General features: G+C 36.8%; 1 protein-coding gene and 1 long non-coding RNA gene across 24 annotated transcripts in view; one reads left to right on the top strand and one right to left on the bottom strand.

The window, feature by feature from the left end:
* Positions 1 to 16217, top strand: part of ZBTB20 (zinc finger and BTB domain containing 20) — an 869429-nt gene that overhangs the window by 266142 nt on the left and 587070 nt on the right. The gene's annotated exons all lie outside the window — the stretch shown is intronic.
* On the bottom strand, positions 15151 to 16082 carry LOC129643548 (uncharacterized). Its single transcript, XR_008710360.1, has 3 exons — positions 15968 to 16082; positions 15528 to 15755; positions 15151 to 15276 (listed from the first exon to the last, which is right to left on the bottom strand). It is a non-coding gene; the product is annotated as an uncharacterized LOC129643548 (long non-coding RNA).

Here is a 16217-nt window from a genome sequence, read left to right as displayed (position 1 = left end):
TGTTTAAAAATTTACACAGTTTAGTCATTTGGAACCAAAAATGCTTCTCTCATTTATACATGTATAGCAATGAGTACTGATTCAGCATTCACGCTGGCCCAGTCACAGTTCTAGACTTGGGGCATACCATGGGGAAAAGTCACATTTCCCTATTTCCACTAGCTCTTAGGACAGTGCCAGGCACATAATAATAGCTAACTACTATTCTTAAAGATTCACCCTACTAGTTTCAGGGATGTTTATTCAGAGTCCTTGCCTCTGAACTGAGCTATTACTTTATTTTCCTTCCCAAAACAAATTTGAATGAGAGTACTGGGTAAGAAAAACCAGGTGCTATTTTAGGTGTTTTTTTTATTGTATTTCTTTACTCTTCCCTGAGCACCCACTTTCAAAATGGAAAGATCCTGCTCTTTTTTTCTTTAATGTCCTTGCTATATGATCTTGGCAAGTCATGGACCTGTCTGTGTGATTCTCATCTGAAAATAATAAAGAAATGATAAAATTCTAATTCACATGGAGAATACAGCAGAACTTAGTAAATTAATGTTTGCATAGTGCTTAGAAATCTGAGGTTAAAACTGCTAAGAGAAATGTACAGAACTATTATTGCCACTAAAATTATGATAGACATTTTTCTCTAATTAAAAAATACCTCATTTAATTGGTGTTTGTATTTTAAAAGTTATATGCCATCTTAAAGCAAATGTTTGATGTTTATCTGAAGGAAAAACAAAGATCGTGTCATTTCATTATTATGTGATATAACATATTTTCAAGGAATCCCTGCTGCTGCTGGTGCTAAGTCGATTCAGTCGTGGCCGACTCTGTGCAACCCCATAGACAGCAGTCCACCAGGCTCCCCTGTCCCTGGGACTCACCAGGCAAGAACACTGGAGTGGGGTGCCATTGCCTTCTCCTAAGGAATCCCTAGTTTCAGATAAATAAATGACACTTAGAACCTCATGACCCACCAGTCTGGATAGATGGATTATTGCCTTTTCTTACATGAGTGATAGGTGGCAGGTTCAGTGAAATAGCTTTCAAAATTCTCCTGATTTATGCCTCTCTTCTTTAGCTGTTGTTGGCATGGAGTAAAGTAGCAAGTACTCCAATTCCAAGAGTAAGGAGGATTTGAGGAGGTTCTGTTTGCCTATTTTTTGGTGGTGATGGGGGTGTTTGTGTGCTTGTGACCTGTCAGGTCCTTGGTTAATTCCATTAGTTCAGTGGTCTAGCTAAAATGGCAGGCAATAAATAAACGCTCCACAGCAACAGGCTGTGATTTCAAGCCATGTCTGAACACACTCTTCCTAGAGTAGGGTTCTTCCACATTGACTTCTTCCTTGTCTAAAGTGTGAAAGGCCACTGTATGGTACCTTCTCTTCTCAGCAGAAGATGGAAACTAAATTGTGAAATTTAAGAGACAGTATCTTAGCCATAAGTTTTCTTTTTTGAGAAATATATAGTGAACAGCTACCATGTGTTAGACACAGTTCCAGTCACTAGTGATGCTAAGTGATGGGAAGTAAGATGAAAGTCTTTGAGTCATAAAGCTCATATTTTATTGAGGAAGACAGATAATAAGCAAGTAATTATATAATTTAAGGAAGAAATTTCTTGTTGTTCAGTTGTATCCGATTCTTTGTGACCCCATGGACTGCAGCACTCCAGGCTTCTCTGTCCTTCACCATCTCCCAGAACTTGCTCAAACTCATGTCCATTGAGTTGGTGATGCCATCCAACCATCTCATCCTCTGTTGTCGCTTTTTTTCCTGCCTTTAATCTTTCCTAGCATCAGGGTCTTTTCTAATGAGTTAGTTCTTCACATCAGGTGGCCAAAGTATTGGAGCTTCAGCTTCAGCATCAGTCCTTCCAATGAATATTCAGGACTGATTTCCTTTACAATCGACTGATTTGATGTCCTTGCAGTCCAAGGGACTCTCAAGCATTTTCTCCAACACCACAGTTCAAACGCATCAATTCTTCAGCGCTCAGCCTTCTTTATGGTCCAACTCTCACATCTATACATGACTACTGGAAAGATCATAGCTTTGATAATACGGACCTTTGTTGGCAAAGTAATGTCTCTGCTTTTTAATATGCTGCCTAGGTTTGTCATAACTTTTATCCCAAGGAGCAAGCATCTTTTATGAAAAAAAAACAAATCAAGCTAAGGTAGGATGAAGGCGAGAAGCTGTTTTAATATGATTGTCGGTGTAGGTCTCCTGCAATGATGGTATTTGAGTAGAGACAAGAATAAAGGAGGAGAGCGAACAAGCCAAACTCTAGAGGAAGAACACTCCAGGCATAGTTAAAAAAATGTCCTCAGCTCCTGAGGTAAGACTTAGTCTAGTGAATGCCAAGGAAAAGAAAAGAATGCTTTATGAACTTTGACGGTCTTCAAAATCTTGGAGAGCCAGGTAGAGACTGGCCCATATAATGTATACATGTTTGCCCTATACAACCTGTAGGTCTAAAAGACTTTAAGGCATCCTTAAAATATGATTCCCAGACTTAAATTTTAAGGTGTATTCATGATACTTTTGATTTCAGTAAAACCATTAAAGGACCAAATGCCTTCAGTCGGTGATACAGGATTGAATCGACTTTCATAAGACTGTAAGTTTTCTAAAGTGCTTGAAGAGGAATGCCACAAGACAGTTAAAGCACATCAGCGAGAGATGCAGGGTGACTGGGAGGGCAAGAGAAAGATGAAAGCACAGCACTGTAGGTGTGACTTTATTTTCAGCCTCCTCCACTTGGAAAGTACCTGCCCTCACAATCACCTGTAGGCACCTCCTACCCACTGGTTTAACTGATCTTATTAGATGCATGAGTATGAGGAGTGTCTGTTGTATTGCTGTAATCTGTTCTTCTGGAAATCTCTGATCTGAAAATACTGACGTTTCTTATATGATAGCAATCTTTCTTTAAAAGGTATATGAATATAAAAAAGTTAAACCACAATTTTTGATGCACGTACAATTGCTATCTCATCAATAGAGGCCTGTGAAAAACCATTTTGTAAAACATATAAATTTGTCATAACTTCAGAATTTTGTGTGTTGAGTGTTTATTGTGACAGATACCTGTAGAAATAGATTATTCCCCCCTATTGTCTTTGGTATTGGAACACGAAAGACGTGTTTGTCCATCTCCCTACTTTGTCTGTAAGAGAGTTTAAAGCCTCAGACTTGAATCTAGATATGTAGAACAGCAGGGGAGATGATGCCTATTAGTGACACTGTAGTTGTTAAGTATAGTCTGAACCTTCACTTTATTTATGCACACACTCCACTGTCATTTACTTTGTGCCTTTACAAAAGTAATTGAAAAAAATAGTTCTTCACTAGCTATTGCAGCCTTTTGTAAAAGAGTACCTTTGTTAGGATATGTCACAAACCACAGTGTGTAGTACTGGAGGCCATGATAGGAATGTGTGGAAATAGCTTGATCCCCAAAGGCTATCTATAGACTCTAAGAGAAAAAGAGAGAATGTTGTAAGAAGTCACCACAAACCTTCCTTTAAATCAGCGTTTGGGGTAGTGAAAGCACATGAATTTTGAAACAAAAATGTTATTTCCTTACTCAAAGTTTGCCATCACCTCCTCCATATTAGAGAAAAGAGAAAGGGAAGGAGAGAGATGGACGGGAGAGAGGGGGAAAAAGGCAAGAAAAGGAAGGAAAGAATGTTCAAAGGGAAAAAAGAGAGATAATGCTTCTCCTGGCATGTAAAATACTTCTACTAAAATCTTTAGATGTTTTCTGTTTTTTTAAAAAATGTTGTTTTGTTTCATTATACAATCTTGAAAGTTTAAAATGGACTGATTTACTGTAAGAAGCATTAAGTAAATGCAATTTCTATTTTTAATAAAGATAGCTCAAGTTTCATGTGAGATCACACCAGCCCTCCAATGTAATTAAGTGTATGGCTTTCTAATGCATGTTGAGTACCCACGATGGGTAGTTAATAGAATTTTTTAGGTAAGAGTCAGGACACCACTACAGTGAGACTACAGTGGGATGATGTTAGTCAGTAAAATAGAGGCCACCAAGTAACGGAAATTACAACATATTTTGGTATAATTTGTCTAAAATTGTTCATGACAGAGAAGTCGATTTTAGCTGAATGTCCAAAATGAAAAAGGGCTAGTGTGTTTGAATGAAGAAAAAGGGTGTGAAGGAAAGATTGTACTTTGAAGGCTGTAGAAACTCTCTGCACTGCACAGGTATTCCTAGGGGGCTCAAACGTATCTTTACAGGAGGGAGAGTGTGCTTGAGATTAGACTAGGAGTTCCTAGAGCAAATACGATGTCCCATGATTTCTTTTAACATCAGAAAAAAAAAAAAAAAGACCCACAAGTAGAAACTGCAGGTGCTTCCTTTTTATTGCACGATGTAAAGAGAAAATGTAAAACGGACAAGCTTTCGACAATCATGTTCTCTTCATCAAGCTGTTATTGTTATTTTAGTGAGTCCACTAAAAAGAATTATCTAGAGCTTCTTGTTTTTACTTCTTTGTGTACTTGATGAATATGATTACCATTTTTACCTCTTGTATTTAAACCCCTCTGCCATAATCCCATATTCTGCCTAAAAGCCATGTCTGTAGGAGCTGTCTCCCCTTCACTGGAATAGTTTTTAGGGATATGACTGCATTTAAGCAGGTGCAGTAAATGCACTTTTGGTGATTTTTCACTGCCGTGTGTAAGTGCAAAACATCTGACATAATTAAGGTACGATTAATCGAGACTATTAGTAAAATAAGCTTGTTTTATGAATGAAGACCTCACACTCATTCAGCATAGCCTTTCTTTGACAAATGCACTGCATTCACTTATGTAGCACGGCTTTGTATGCCTGGGAAGTGAATAAACATTTGCCAGGCTACCTTCCAGAGTTTTCCATTAACTGTCTTCAAATTCCCTTCTTGTGTTGTGCAGAGCGAACCCGGTTTTATTTTTAAATAGAACAAAGGGACTGGCCCAGTACCACAAGGGCCAGTGATTGTCAGAATCATGAGAAATCTTTAGTTACTTTTGGCCCTGAATTGTTCTTATTCTTGTGTTTTACTCACTTTAGAATTTAAGGCATCCTATTAAAAATGGCCACCATACAAGAGAGGAGGCAGTGAAGGAAAATAATAAAGAACAGTGGCAACTGAGTTGATGCTGTATAAATAAGCGCATTTGCTGTGTCTCTTTTCTGCAGTTTTTATGTCTCACTGATGAGAGAACTGGTTTGAGATGTAAATTGCTTCCCTTTGATTGAACCAGGGAGGAGATGTCATGTAACTCATCTCATCAGCATAGAGCATTGTGCGCCTTTGGTGAATTATAGGATAACACAGCTAGGAAGAATTCCTTAACCTCTCTCTGCAGCCCTGTTCCAGTCTTTAATAACCACCAAAGGGAAGTACTTCCCTTCTGTTCACCTGACTGCCTTCTGTGGTTTGAGCTCGTTTCTTCTGATCCTGTCCTTAAATATTCTGTAAAGGATCACTGGAAAGTGCCACGGTTTTAACTTGCCATGTATATCCTGTAAATTCGAATATAAAGTTCTGGGGAGGTTTTTGCTTTGAAACGTGAGAACAGGGACAAGAAATGAACTGAAGACAGTATTTTCCACAATGTATCTCACTTGTCTAGGTTTAGGGTAAATCCAGAGGGGCAGCTCTACATGAAACCAGCAATGAAGTAGGAGCAGAGGTAGAAGTGGGGGGTAGGAGCTCCCTGTGATCTGCATGAGATTGTACGCTGTATGAGCAAAGAATTAGCAAATGGATTTAAAACAAAAGAATTGAAAATAGGCCTGCAATCCATCTAGCCTGGTATCTCGAAAAGCAGGGACTTTTTTTTTTAATATAAGAAATTCAGGGCAGATATCACAGCCGTATCATGACAGCACGGCCTTTGCTTCCTCCCCTTCTATTAAATCTACATTTTGAAGGTGGATGGTGCTGACTCATAAATTAAATTGGAGTAATACATACAGTGTATATATATTTCTGTCACTTTGTCTCAAATTAAACACGAACCTTCTCCCCTGACAAGATGATAGAAAAGTTAATTGCTCGCCCTGGCTTTAAATTGGAATTTGAATTTGCAAAATGCTAAAGGTTTATGAGATCTAAATCATGAGGAGCTTAAATTACATTCCTGTGATAAAATATTAATAAATCAATTAAAACATAAGCCGAGTATAATATTACTTTCTTTTTTGTAGGAACCTTGAACACAATAATTCATTAGGGTGTAGTGCAGTAACAATTATTGTATCTTTTTTTAATTTTCTTTTTATTAGTTTTTTTTGATAAATACATCATCAGATAACATTCCACAGGGTAGATTATCATTGCCCCAGTGCAGCATCCAGAAATTCTGTGGCACCCCCTAAACAAGAGCTCACAGCCTAGATTATCTGCCATTACTTATCCTTGTTAGCATTAGCTAGTTCTTTTACCGAAGGGGTATTTTCTTCTTGGGAATGTCTGTTCAATGCCAACTCTGCCATTTGTGGTTTCTAAATCTCTCCTCTAAAATGGGCATACTCATAATACTGCCTCAGACCTGGCACAAGAATCAAAGTAGATAATGTATGTGAAAACCATTTTGTAGGTGGGAAGGCACTGTAAAATGTTAATTATTGCTATTATAAATTGGGAAATTTCGATCTCTAGAAGGACTTTTAGACATTACTTAGTAACCAACCCCCTCATTTTAAATATGAAGGATCAGAGGCCCAGAGAGTTTAAGCCACTTGTTTGAAGTCACACAGCTAGCTATGTAACTGCTCTAACTAAAACCAGGACTTCTAAATCCCAACTCAGGGTGTTTTCTACTCTCTACCCTAAACCCACAAAAATACTAGATGGTTACATCAAATTTTGTATGTTATTTAATCTCTCTACCTTGTTTTCTCTTTGAAGCTGTTTTTTGTTTGCTTGTTTGTTTTGACTGACTAAACGATAGTGATTTTAGGGAATAATTTTCTAGTACTTAACCCCACATCTGTCAGAAGGGATCCTTTTGGCTGCAGAGACACTGCCTTGCCCTGCTGCTCCCCAAATGAAGGCACAGCAGTATTTCTTCCTCTCCCACAGATTCTGGAGGAAACCAATGAGAAAAGACAGTGGCCTGGCTTTTTAACTCCTTTTCCCATGTGATGATAGACTGAGGATTCACCCACCATCAGTTGTTTGTTTGTTTTTTTTTCTCATCTTTTTTACCTCCTTCCTGCTCACTGGCCCTACATTGCAATTTTCTTGTCTCCCTTTCCACCCCCAAGTCCCAGGAATCACCAGGATTTGCATTTTATTTATTTTGAAAATAAAGAGAACCTCGTCTTTAGCACTGAACAGATCGTTTCCAAATTATAATTCTTAGAAATGAATGGATTTATTTCTTCCTCTGATGCTAAGATAACTCTAGCTCAATGGATATCAGCAGATCAGAGAATAAGAGACTGAGTGCTAATCCTGTTTTTCCTGGTAGTAGGAGATGTGATATCTGACAAGTTTTCATCATCTCATCTTTATTTCCTTTTCTCAGCAACAGTAATAACAAGATCAACCTATTCTAGTGTTTTGAGGACTTCCATTAAATGATTATGGGATGTTTGCAAAATGATAAAGGATTATGTAAGTGCCATATAATAATATTCTGTGATCTTCTAGGAATGAGTTCAGGCAGAGTGGATAAATTCATGGAATCTGTAATATTCACATGCATAATCACTACTTAATACTGGCACAGTTTTTACATAATATTTAGAGCACTGTGAACAGAGATAATATAGTCTCTGTCCTGAAAGTTTATGATTGGAATATATTATTTTACAAGAGAGAAAAAAGTTAATTAAGACAAAAAGATCTTAATTGAAATGGAGAAATTGTTGGAATTATAAGATTAGTCAAGGATATCAACAAAGAATAGATCTTATGGAAAAGTAGATTCTATGGTAGCATTTATAAAAAAGTGAAATGGTTCATGCAAAAATAAGCTATTGATCAAAGTATTGTAATATATCAGTTGTTGAATGTCTTAAAACCTCTATTAAAGAAACATAGAAATAAGCAAAATATGCTTTTAGGAAGGCAAATGAGATTTCATGAAATCCAAGAACTTTACCCATTAGATAGTTCTTCAGAGTATCTCTGATTTTAAAATCCATACTATGTACCAAACATTATGTAGACATGATACAATTTGTTTTCTCATAACTCTACTTATAACTCATTTTACGAATGAGGGAATAAATTCGGGGATATTAAATGAAGTGCACAAGGACAGAGACCCAAGATTCAAACCAAGTCTATCTGACTTCAGAGTTTCTTTCTCTTTTCATTACTGTATACCATCGTTCACAGCAGATGTGAGGCAATTAAAAAGTACACAATGACTATATAAATGTACTGTGGAAGAGGAAGCAGAGAGAAAGTTTTATTCCTAGAGGCAGAGTCACTGAAAGCAATGAGAAGTGAAACGGCAGTTCAAAGCCTAGCTGAACAATTAGAAAACACACACAAAAAAGTCACAAAAGCATATCATGTTTATAGGATAAACGGCCACCTTGTTTTCATATTATCTTTGACATTATCATAATACCTTATTTTTATCTCGATCATCCTTTTTTATTATGAACCTTTTGTTTTTCTGGTTGTTTATTAGTTTACAAAGCATTTTGATCTATGCTATTTATGGTTTAAAAAAAAAGAGTATCTCTGTTCCCATTTTACAGATGGGAGAACGGAGGCTTGAGTAAGTTAAATAATTTGCCAAAATTTTATTGATAGTACATGGCAGGCAGAGTTTAAGAATTCAGAATTTCTCATGCCAGTGTACTTTTATGATATCATTTCTTTAGAAACTGGAAATAAATATTTCCACCTTAATGTTTAAAAGAAAATTGTTAAAAGAGTTAACTAGAAAATTTACTTTCTCTTATTATTCTCCTGTTGTAGAGAAAATGAGGCATTGTAGTAGCAAATTCTAGAGATTAAAGCAACTCAAACATATCTATCAGTCACCCACTTCAGGTAATTTTTCAGATACTAATTGCAGCCCCCTAACTTCTTCAAGCTGATTTTAGAAAAGGCAGAGGAACCAGAGATCAAATTGACAATATCTGCTGGATCATTGAAAAAGCAAGCTTGTTCTAGAAAAACATTTATTTCTGCTTTATTGACTATGCCAAAGCTTTTGACTGTGTGGATCACAATAAACTGTGGAAAATTCTGAAAGAGATAGGAATACCAGACCACCTGACCTGCCTCCTGAGAAATCTGTATGCAGGTCAGGAAGCAACAGTTAGAACTGTACATGGAACAACAGACTGGTTCCAAACAGGAAAAGGAGTATGTCAAGGCTGTATATTGTCACCCTGCTTTTTTAACTTATATGCAAAGCATATCATGAGAAATGCTAGGCTACGTGAAGCACAAACTGGAATCAAAATTGCTGGGAAAAATATCAATAACCTCAGATATGCAGATGACACCACCCTTATGGCAGAAAGTGAAGAAGAACTAAAGAGCCTCTTGATGAAAGTGAAAGGAGAGTGAAAAAGTTGGCTTAAAGCTCAACATTCAGAAAACGAAGATCATGGCATCCAGTCCCATCACTTCATGGGAAATAGATGGGGAAACAGTGGAAACAATGTCAGACTTTATGTTTTTGGGCTCCAAAATCACTGCAGATGGTGATTGCAGCCATGAAATTAAAAGATGCTTACTCCTTGGAAGGAAAGTTATGACCAACCTAGATAGCATATTCAAAAGCAGAGACATTACTTTGTCAACAAAGGTCTGTCTAGTCAAGGCTTTGGTTTTTCCAGTAGTCATGTATGGATGTGAGAGTTGGACTATAAAGAAAGCTGAGCGCCGAAGAATTGATGCTTTTGAATTGTGGTGTTGGAGGAGACTCTTGAGAGTCCTTTGGACTGCAAGGAGATCCAACCAGTCCCTCCTAAAGGAAATCAGTCCTAAATATTCATTGGAAGGACTGATGTTGAAGCTGAAACGCCAAAACTTTGGCCACCTGATGCGAAGAGCTGACTCATTTGAAAAGACCCTGATGCTGGGAAGGATTGAAGGCAGGAGGAGAAGGGGATGACAGAGGATGAGATGGTTGGATGGCATCACTGACTCAATGGACATGAGTTTGAGTAAACTCCGGGAGTTGGTGATGGACAGGAAGGCCTGGCGTGCTGCAGTCCATGGGGTCGCAAAGAGTTGGACACGACTGAGCGACTGAACTGAACTGAGCTTCTTTCCCACATCTTCCATGTTATTTGTCATTCTATATCCATAGCTTCATTTCATCAGTTCAGTTCAGTCACTCAGCCGTGTCCGACTCTTTGTGACCCATGGACTGCAGCACACCAGACCTCCCTGTCCATCACCAACTCCCGCACTTTACCCAACTGATGCCATCCAACAATTTCATCCTCTGCCGTCCCCTTCTCCTCCCACTTTCAATCTTTCCCAGCATCAGGGTCTTTTCAAATGAGTCAGCTCTTCACAACAGATGGCCAAGTATTGGAGTTTCAGCTTCAACATCAATCCTTCCAATGAACACCCAGGACTGATCTCCTTTAGGATGGACTGGTTGGATCTGCTTGCAGTCCAAGGGACTCTCAAGAGTCTCCTCCAACACCACAGTTCAAAAGCATCAATTCTTCAGCGCTCAGCTTTCTTTACCATCCAACTCTCACATCAATACATGACTCCTGGAAAAACCATAGCCTTGACTAGACAGACCTTTGTTGGCAAAGTAATGTCTCTGCACTTTAATATGCTGTCTCGCTTCATTTCATGGCTTCCTCTGAAAGTCTCAAGTTTAGGGTTTAAATGCCTCTATTGCGAATATGCTTATAAGGGGATACATACAATGGTCAACTCATGTAAATACTTAGTTGGCCCCTTACAATGGATTTGTCCAGTTTTGGGGACTGGAAGGCCAATCAGTTGAGGGAAGAGTTGAAGAAGGGCTAATAAGTGAAGTACTCTGTTTACCAATTAAGAGGACATAGATGAAAATGTAAATGCAGTTTTACTTCATACCTCCTTATACAAAAACTAATAAGCAATGAAACAAATAAGCAAATAAAAATGAGGCACATAAAACCCATCTTCTTAGGAGACAGACACAATCCCACATCACAAAGGAATACTATGAAATTTAGACCAAGTCAAACAGGATATCAAGAGTATGTTAAACATATGTGATAGCCAGAACATCCAAAGTATTTGGAATGACTCTGAGGGACACACGCTATAGTTGCTTACATGAAACAGGAAAATCTAGGCTCTCAGTGTCTGTGGATGCAGCCTGAGCCCTGTTCTACAACACAGGTCAACAGAGAAGCTGGCACCAGCCTGCCACATGTACCAAAACAGGATGTAAGGGTGGCATGGTGGAGATAGTAACCCACTTTAGCTTTTGCCCTGTTGATCACATTTAGGAAAAGTAAAACAAACATTAATTATGGCCAGCAAGATCTGAGACATACAGGGCTTCTTGCAAGTCCTTTAGGGCTCCCATCATCCAAGTGGGGAGTCACAGAGCACAGGCATATCTCTTGAACAGTGTGCATAGTAGAACTGAAGAGAAAAGATACGATGTGCAGCAAATACGGCACAAGATGAAACTGTACTGCTCCATTTCACTCCTCCAGCCTTTCCTGTTCAGTAAACAGCTAATAAAATTGGCTGACTGAAAGATGAGAAATAATCAGAAAGGAACCAGCATGAACCCCTTCGTAGCTAATTTAAATCAAAAGTGACATAAGGAATAGAAGATCAAGATATATACCAGTAAAAGAGTTGTACTTGAAAACAATATCTTTTCCTCATAATAGCAAAGAAATAGAAGAAACCGTAGCTTTATAAAAATATGAGGTCATAGATTAGATATACAGGATTAAAGAGGTAAGACAACAAAGAGATAGAGTAACCTATGAGAGAACAGGAAAGAAATGGAAGACAAAAATAGAGCTATTACAGAACTAAAAGCCATATTAGATATAGAAAGCAGAAGGAAAGAACTTCTAATAATATCACTAGAATTGTGAATGAGAAAAAAAAAACTTTAAAAATGCTTTTTAAATGATGTGAGAAGATGATAATTATGATTGGCAACTCATATCTCAAATAAAAATATTATCTCCCTAATAAATCAGAACTCCTGCAAATTGATAAGAAAGAAGACCAACAACTCAATAGGAAAACTGGCACAAAATATTCAAATGGCCCTTAAACATATTAACATATATTCAACTCAAGATAAATAAAGATTAAAATATTCATGATAAGAGAAATGCAAATAAGAAAAACACCAAGATGCATTTTCAACTATCAAAGTGCCAAAAATAAACAACTTCAAATGGAGAATAAATTTTATAATATCTACCAAAATAACAAGTACATATGCTCTCTAACCCATCAACTCTGATTTTAAGAACTTATTCCATAAATAAAATAATATATGTTGTTGTTGTTGTTGTTTAGTCGCTAAGTCGAATCCAACTCTGTGTGACCCCATGGACCATAGCTCACCAGGCTCCACTGTCCATGAGATTTCCTAGGCAAGAATACTGGAGGGCTTGCCATTTTGCCATTTCCTTCTCCAGGGCATCTTCCTAACCCGAAGATTGAACCTACATCTCCTGAATGCAGGTGGGTTCTTTACCACTGAGCTACCAGGGAAACCCAAAATAATATATACACAAGATTATTCACTACAGCATTGTTTGTTGTTGGATATATATAGGAAACAATCTAAATGCTTGTCAGTAGAGGATTCAGTTAATGGACTATTGAATTTCCATTCAATATACATATTTTTAGTGAAAAATGCAAGGTGTAGATCAGCATGTATTGTATAAAACTATACATATGAAGAGAAGAATGTGAGTGTTGCTGTTTTTTACTGGCATATCTGTTTTTAAAAAGCAAGCAAATTAATAGCAGTAGTTACATATCATAGGATGTATAAGAACTGGGTGAATGGAAACAGAATAAAAGGTAGACCTTTTACTGTATCATTTCACACATTTGTATTCTGAAATCATGTAAAGGTATTATCTGTTAAAATTGAATAAATACAATTTAATGTTATACCTTTGGAAGGCAAAGGAAATATAGAGACAACTGATATTTGTGAAGGAAAAAAGAACAGAATGAATGGAAAACAATTTCAATGTGTAATAGAATAAAAGTTTTCTGGAAAGTGTCCTGAATTTTTAAATGGAACAAGGCACACTATATCCTAGGAAATTCATGGTGATGAGCAGTAAGCACTGACGTCTATCTTGTTGAAATTACAGAACTTTATGGCTGAAGAAAGACACCTGGAAAGCATACATTATAAACTATCAAAAGGGGAGAGATTTAATTTGCCTCAAAATATTGAAATGCAAGTATTCATAGTACCATGAACTATTCTGGTAAACAAATAAGACAAAACAAAATGTTTAATGATGAGTTTAGGCTACCAAAATATTAAGAGAAGCCATTATAAAATAAACATTAGTGAATCTCAGATCAACTTAAAAATAGACTTATGACTAAACAAAGCAAGTAAGGAAGAGAAGATGTTACATAATAGAATGTAAATGGTATAAACCTTGATGATATAAAAATAATAAGATGACAGAACCTGAGAGGTTTGAAAGGTAAGGAGGAAATAATGAGGCAAGTTGGATGAATTCACCTGTGTTTAAAAGCTGGGAATGAGGGATCAATACTGCCCAAATTTGGCAAACTTAGTGAAGAGATGTAGATGCATTGTTGTTTAGTCACTAAGTTACATCCAACTCTTTGCAACCCTATGGACTGTAGCCCACCAGGCTCATCTGTCCATGGGATTTCCCAGGCAAGAATACTGGAACAGGTTGCCATTTCCTTCTCCAGGGGATCTTCCTGACTAGGGGATCGAACTTGACTCTCCTGCCTTTGCAGACACGTTCTTTACCACTGAGCTACCTGGGAAGCCCCTGTAGATGAATTATAAAGCTCTAAAAATAATAATAATTAAAGGTAACAATTTAAGCAAAGTCCAGCCATAAGAAGAAAGAGAGAGGGAAGGGTAAAAGGAATATAGTGGAGTGTTTTCATGATTTTTAGAATAATTTTTTAGATAAACCAAATTTGTATTATAAAGTCACGGAATAAAAAATAAGACTTTATCTCCATTATTAAAATGGATAAAGTTAACCATTAGAAAAGTTTGCTCAAGATGTGGTCATCAGACCATCAGAATGTGCATTACAAAGCCTTTTAAAAAATACCCAGTATCTCAATCCAGACCTACTGAATTTTTTTGGTGGGGAGGGATGAGACATGGAACCTACATTTAAAATAAAGCCTGTAAGTTTGAGAAACACTTCAATAAGAGAATTAACAAACTGAGATAAAACTTTCAAACTATTAGGAAGAAAACACATTAATGAAGTAAATCAGAGAAAAGAAATGATTTTGAAATAATATAAAATAAGGTGGAAGAATTAAGATCAAGAATATATTTTATTTTAAAACAGTAAACATGAGACTAAAAAGTCATCTATTAAAAACATAGTTTATTTTTAGGAAGTCTTCTAATACAATTAGCCATGTTAAAAGATCAAAGAAGAAAAACTATTATGCCTGAAGGACATTTGAGAAAATTCAGGCTATATTCAATCATAACATAATGATTTAGAGATTAATATTAAAGAAAAAATTAAAACTATTATCTCTTGGTAAAATTTAAATTTTTAAAATATATTTTTTTAATTAAAGAGGGATTACAGAATGTACAGAAAATAAGTACATATGGGCAGAGTTAGAGCAGTGTTCAGAGGAAAGTCCATGGCTTTAAATATTAACATTATGAGGAAAAATAATTATAAACATACTGGCATTCATCTCAGGAAGTTTGTTAAAAGAAAAATAAATATGCAAAGTAGAAGGAAAAAATTGATAAAAAATAAAATAAGAAGTTAATGAATTCGAAAATAAAAAAGAGAGACATGAATTGTATTTTACAAAGAGAATGACAAAACAATAAATAAATCAACATTGCATGCATATGTGCTAAGTCCCTCCAGTCCTTTAATCATGTCCTACTCTTTGCGACTCTATGGAATGTAGCCTGCCAGATTCCTCTGTCCATGGAATTCTCCAGGCAAGAATGCTGGAGTGGTTGCCATGCCCTCCTCCAGGGGATCTTCCCAACCTAAGGATCAAACCTGTGTCTTTTATGTCTCCTGCATTGGTAGGTCGTTTACCACAGGCTCCACCTGGAAAGACCAAGTCAACATTACATGATTTAATCACCAAATGAGAAAGCCCACAAATACAGAAAGTTAGAAATACAGGAAGGGAAGTAATCATAGAAATAGAAGAAGTTAAAATAATTACTATGAATACTTTACACATAAATTTGAAAAATTTGGACACAATAGATGATTCCTGTGTAGATATAAATTACCATTATGAGATCCAAGAGAAATAAAAAGAAATTTCAAGAATTTTTAAATTTGTATCTCACCTTTTCCCCATTAGCTTTGACTATCCAAGAGCAGACTGCACGAGAGTTTCTGTTCTTGTCTCCTTCCTTTGCTTTAGTGAGAAATAGGGAACTGGCAGAGGTAAAGTCTTGTTTCCTTCACTCAGGTTTCTATTGCCGTGGAAGGCCAAATCAGCTGAGGGAGTTAGGGTTGAGAAGATAATGAAAGGAGCTCTGGTTTCCAGGCTTCATTCTTCTACTTTTTTTCTCCTGCAGGTTCCCAACATACACATGAGTTCTGTTCTGAGAGCACATTCATAAGTCCAATTTGTTCAGAAGTCCAACAAACCTAGATATCCAGCTAACACAATTGGTTATATAGTACTGCACTGTAAGAGGTTTATAATACTTTTCACACAAATAATATGTAAAAAACAAACAAACACAAAAAATAAAACATTTTTAATCTTCCAGTACAGTACCTTGAAAAGTGTAGTAGTACAGTACAAGGGCTGGCATCACATGTTCAGGCAAGAAGAGTTACTGACTGGAGGAGGGAGAGAAGGTGGGACATGGTTGAGCTGGAGGATCGTCAGCAATAGGAGACAGAGGGCAAGCTGCAATTCCACTCACACCTACCTTGATGGAATGCACAATTGCATCTTTGAAAGTTTGCAACCTGAAGGTTCTAATGTGAGGGACTAACTGTAATACATGACATTTATATGCATA

This window comes from Bubalus kerabau, chromosome 2, assembly GCF_029407905.1.
Source record: "Bubalus kerabau isolate K-KA32 ecotype Philippines breed swamp buffalo chromosome 2, PCC_UOA_SB_1v2, whole genome shotgun sequence".
Lineage (NCBI taxonomy): Eukaryota > Metazoa > Chordata > Mammalia > Artiodactyla > Bovidae > Bubalus > Bubalus kerabau.
This window is presented reverse-complemented; position numbering and strand designations above follow the sequence as displayed.